Genomic DNA, 6,000 nt, shown 5'->3' with positions numbered 1-6,000 from the left:
GCCGCCCGCGCAGCTGGGCCCACGCGTGGCGTCCGTCCCCGCCACTACGGTGAATCGGCTCACGAGAACACTGCGTCAGTTCCCCAGCCAGCTGGTGGCCAAAGTCGTCCTGTCTGCTTGGTCGTTGAGTGCCGCGTTTGTGTTGGATGCTTCCTGGCGGGCATTTCATGCCTACGAAACATCTTTCTCTTGGTGCTCATTCTCTCCAGTTCGTCCACATCCTCCTCCCAAATTCTCTTGTTCTAAATTTTCTTCCTTCTTCAAACTGTCTGCCCCGGCTCGTCAGTCTGCATAGAGTCTAACCTTGGGTCGTTTCTCTTTCCACGTGAGATGGCTGTCAGTCTCACCGCTCTAAGCTCTGTCCTTTCGAATGTCAACTCACTGCTGTCTTCCAAAGCCACCCCGGGGCCGGTGCTGCGCTACAGCCACGTCCCCCTTTTGGCTCGTACCCACATACCAAAGACAGTGAGCCGAACAGTGGTCCCGCGGAGACGGCCCTGCCCTGCTCCCGGGAACCTGTGGGCATGTCAGACTGCATATTTTAATTGGCAAAGACACAGCCAAGGTGGCGGAGAACCCGAGGGACGGCGGCGTGGGAGGGACCCGGCCCTCCAGCTCTGTGCTGCTAAGGAAGAAGGGGCCACAAGCCAGGGAACGCCGGTGGCCCCTAGAACTGGAAACGGCAAGGAACCAGAGTCTCCCCTCGGGTCTCCAGAAGGAACGCACGCCTGTCCCCGTCTACACCTCGACGTTAGCCCCAGCGGGATCCGTTTCCGTCTTCTCCACTCCAGGCCTGTGAGACGCTGTTGATGAAGGGAGTATCACAGCAAGCGATCACATCTGTGAACCCGGCTGGCTATTTCCCTTCTCCTTCTGATCGCAAAGGCCTCCCATTCATGCGGCCAGAGGTGGTGACGGCTTAGGGACAGTACCAGGGCACTAGTGGTAGGGGCCATGAGTTTGGGCTCCTGGCTGGTGCTACCTTTGCCCTCTGGCCTTTGCTAGTACTGAAACCCAGATGGGCTACCTCCGCTTCGAGGAATGCTGTTGCTGCCTCGGAGGGTCTGGTGGAATTCAGGCCCCTGGCCACACAGCCACCGGCAGTCATGGGGAGGTGCCCCCTATCTACCAGGATCCCGTCGGATGCTAGGAGATTTTCTGCTTCGAGAGTGTGATGAGTTTTGGTAAACCTATTCAGCTGGGCGATCGTCACAATATTCCAGTTTGGGGGTACTTCCGTGACTCCCCCAAGTTTCCCTGGGGCCCACCTGCGGTCTACCCCTCTTGCTACCCCCAACCCCGGGGCAAACACAGATCCACTTTCCGTCCCGATAGTGTTTGCCTTTTCTAGAGATCTCACATAAATGGCATCGCACGATTTGTAGTCTTCTTTTCTGACTTGTTTCGCCCACCGCGACCTTGTTTTCATCCGTTGTGTGTCTCTCTCCAATCTGGCCCAAACTCCGACACCTCCCCACCCTGCGTGAGCTCTGGGGATTGGTAAGGTCGCAGCTCTGTGACAGCTGTTCTTTGGCTGGCTTCGCGGACTCTCACCTTGTGCACGCACGATCTGATACGTAGTCAGAGACCCGAGCAGGTTCCTAGCTGGTTTCTGCGGTTTGTTCTCTGCAGAGCTCCACCTCCGCAAATTCCAGCCACTTTGGTCTGCAGCCTGCGAGCTCGGTCTCCGTTTGTCTTGCTACCCGGGGCCGCTGCTTTCTGCGTTGTGATGTGGAAAGTTAGTCCAGGCAGAGAGGCCGGGCAATCATGCATTTCTGTCCTCTCGAGGATCCCGGTGCCATGTTGGCTGTTACTTAATGTCTTAAACACGTAGGTCTCTCCCCCATATATTTTCTCCAGTTTCTACTTCCTGGTAGCAAGTCCGCTCTTGGTTATCCATCAAGGACAGCCATGCTTTTCTTGTTGAATTTCTTCACTAGCTATTATTATATTCAGTCAAATGCAGCTTTTTAACGTGAATGGTTTAAACAATCTTGGTAACTGTATACAGTTGGTAACCATCACCACCATCGTGATGGGGGAGAGTTCCCTTCCCTAAAATGCTTGCTCGTGCCCCCTCACCCTCAATCCTCTCCCCTCCCGACGTGTAACTTCTTTCTGTAACTATAGCTTTCACCTTGGCCGTGATTCTTAAATTCTACAGTACACAGTGTTTGTGTATGTGGTCTTTCGCTTAGCGGGTTTGAGATTTTCCGCATTATTGTGTGTGTTAATGTTTTGTTCCTTTCTATTGCTGAGTAGTATTGCATTGTGTGGGTAGATGTTTACCCCATTCGCTGGGTGGTGGGCATTTGGGGTGCTTCCAGTTTGGGGCTGTTAATGGATAATGTTACTATGCTACATCTTTGTGTGGAAAAACATATATATGTAACCTTTGCATGCATGGACATTCTGGAACATGTTGTAAGTGTATGTTTAACTTTTAAAGGTCTCACCTACTGTTTTGCAAAGTAGCCATACCACTTTGCCCTCCTACCAGCAATGGATGATCTAGGATGCTCTAGATCATCAAGGACACTATTATCTCTCTCTCTCTCTCTCTCTCTCTTATTTTTATTTATATATATTTTTTAATGTTTTTTTAACGTTTATTTATTTTTGAGACAGAGAGAGAGAGAGCATGAATGGGGGAGGGGCAGAGAGAGAGGGAGACACAGAACCAGAAGCAGGCTCCAGGCTCTGAGCCATCAGCCCAGAGCCCGACGCGGGGCTCGAACTCACGGACCGCGAGATCGTGACCTGAGCTGAAGTCGGACGCTTAACGACTGAGCCACCCAGGCGCCCCAGTATATTTTTTTTCTCTTTTTTTTTAATTTTTTTTTTTAACGTTTATTTATTTTTGAGACAGAGAGAGACAGAGCATGAACGGGGGAGGGTCAGAGAGAGGGAGACACAGAATCTGAAACAGGCTTCAGGCTCTGAGCCGTCAGCACAGAGCCCGACGCGGGGCTTGAACTCACTGACCGCGAGATCATGACCTGAGCCGAAGTCGGTTGCTTAACCGACTGAGCCACCCAGGCGCCCCCCCAGTATATTTTTTAATGTTTATTTTATTTTTGAGAGATTGAGACAGAGTGCAAGCAGGGGAGGGGCAGAGAGAGAGAGGGAGACACAGACTCTGAAGCAGGCTCCAGGCTCTGAGCTGTCAGCACAGAGCCTGATGTGGGGCTTGAACTCATGAACTGTGAGATCATGACCTGAGCTGAAGTCAGATGTTTAACCAACTGAGCCACCCAGGTGTCCCTCCCTTTTTTTACTTGAGAGAGAGAGAGAGAGAGAGAGAGAGAGAGAGAGAGAGAGAGAGAATTTTAAGCAGGCTCCACATTCAGCACAGAGCCTGACGTGGGGCTTAATCCCACGACTGTGAGATCATGACCTGAGCCAAAGTCAAGAGTCAGATGCCTGACTGACTGAGCCACCCAGGCACAACTACCTTTCTTTTTTTAATATTTTATTTTTAAGTAATCTCGACACCCAACATGGGGCTCAAACTCACGCCCCCGAGATTGAGTCACACACTCTTCTGACTGTGCCACCCAGGTACCCCCATTATCTGTTTCTTTAAACTTTGGTCTTTTTAATGGTTGCACAGTGGTATCTCATTGATTTTCCCCTTTGAATTACCTCGGTGCTTTTGCCAAAAACTAATGGATCATGTACGTGTGGGTTTATTTCTTTATTTCTGGAGTCTATTCTGTCCCATTGATTATGTGCCAATGGCACAGTGTCTTGGTCACTGTAGCTTTATAATAATCTTGAAATCTAAATAGTTTCTGTCCTCCAACTTTGTTCCTATTTTTCAAAACTCTTTTGGATATTGTATGCACTTTGTCTTTTCACGTAAGTTTTTAAATCTGCTTGTCAGTGTCTTTCCACAAAGTGTGTTAAAATTTTAATTGGAATTGCACTGAATCTGTACATGAATTTGAAGAGGACAGACATATTAACAATATTAAGTGTCCCAATCCATGAACATGGTATATCTTCTTGTGTACTTAGGTCTTTTTCAATCTCCTGTTGTAATATTTTGTAGCAGAACAGGTTTTGTACATCTTTCATCAAATTTATTCCTAAATATTCTTGATGTTATTGTAAGTGAAGCTGGTTATTACATTGAATGTGTAATTGTTCATTGCTAGTATGTAGAAATACAACTGGCCTTCATATTATTGACGTTCTATCTTGCAACGTTGCTATGTTCACTTATTAATTCTAGTAGTGTCTTTTATAGATTCATTAGGGCTTTCTAGATACAAGATTAAGTAGTCTGCAAAAAAGACATTTTCATTTCTTTCCTAACTTGTATGTCTTTCATTTTCATTTATTTTTCTAGCCTTGGCTAGGACTTTCAGTAAAATGTTAAATATAGACACAGTAAGAGCAGACATCCTTGACTTGTTGCTATTCTAAATAGAAAGCATTAAATCTTTCACTACTGAGTATGATGTTGGGTGTAAGCGTTTTTGTTTTTGTTTTGGGGGGGTTGTGTTGTTTTGTAGATATCCTTAATCAGATTTCAAATTGAATTTTATCAAATATTTTTACTTGCATCTTTTAAAATGATCTTTTCTTTTTTATTCTATTAATACAGCAAATCATATTAATTGAGTTTGGGATGTTAAACCAATTCTACATTCCCAGAATATGCCCCACTTGGTACTGATGTATTGTCATTTTTATATATGGTTTGATTTGCTAATATCTTGTTACAGATTTTTGTGTCTGTGGTCGTGAGGGATATTAGTCTGTATTTCTTTTTTCTTGTGAAGTCTTTGCTTGGTTTTGGAATCAGGTTAATACTAGCCTTATAGAATACGTTGGGAAGTGTTAATTCTTTTGTTTTCTGAAAGAACTTGTGTAGGATTGATGTTGTTTCTTTCTTAAATTCATGATAGTATTTACCACTGAAGCTCTGAGTTCACTTTATGGAAGGGTTTTTAATTATAACTTCGATTTATTTAATTGATATCAGGCTGTTCAAGTTTTGTAATGTTTTCTTGGATGAACTTTGGCAATTCATGTCTTTCAAGGAATTTGTCATTTCACATAGGTTGTCATTCTATTGCCATGAAGTTGTTCATAACATATCCTTATTCTTTTAATGTCTATTGAATCTGTAGTAATGACTTCATTGTTCCTGATATTAGAAATTTGTGACTTCCTCTTTTCTTAGTCGGCCCAACTGAAAGTTTATCATTTTTATTACCGTTTTTCAAAGAAGTAGCTTTTGCTTTCATTGGTACTCCCTATATTTTTCTATTATTTCCTTGATCTTTACCTTTGTTATTTTCTTCTTTATGCCTGCCTTGGATTTAATTTGCCTTTCTTTTTCTAGGATCTTTTTTTAAGATGTTTATTTATTTTTGAGAGAGAGAGAGCATGTGAGCAGGGGAGAGGCACAAAGAGAAGGGGACGGAGGATCTGAAGTGGGCTCTGTGCTGACAGCAGAGAGCCTGATGTGGGGCTGGAACTCACAAACCATGAGATCATGACCTGAGCTGAAGTCACTTAACTGACCGAGCCACCCAGGCACCCTCTTTTTCTAGGATCTTAAAGTGAAAGCTTAGATGTATATTTGAGATATTCCTTTTTTTCCAATCCAGGCATTTACAAGTATATTTCCCTCTAACCACTGCTTTAACTTTATCCCACAAAACTATTTAAAGGAAAACTTTTTTTAACTGTGGTTGACACACAATGTTACATGAGTTTCAGGTGAACAACATAGTGATTTAACAAGTCTATACACAATGCTATGCTTACCACAAGTGTAGCAACCATATCCTACAAATTTTGATAGGACATTTTCATTATCACTCGGTCCAAAACATTTTCTTACCTCTTCTGTGATTCCTTTTTTTGATCCAATAGTATTTAGAAGGGTTTTTTTTTTTTTTTTTAAGTTTTGGAGGTGTTTAGGTTATTTTATTATTACCGATTCCTAACATAAATTTGCTGTAGTCAGAAAACACACTCTGT

Source organism: Neofelis nebulosa, chromosome 8 (genome assembly GCF_028018385.1).
Source record: "Neofelis nebulosa isolate mNeoNeb1 chromosome 8, mNeoNeb1.pri, whole genome shotgun sequence".
NCBI lineage: Eukaryota > Metazoa > Chordata > Mammalia > Carnivora > Felidae > Neofelis > Neofelis nebulosa.
The sequence above is the reverse complement of the archived record's forward strand: the minus strand, read 5'-3'. Positions refer to the sequence as shown.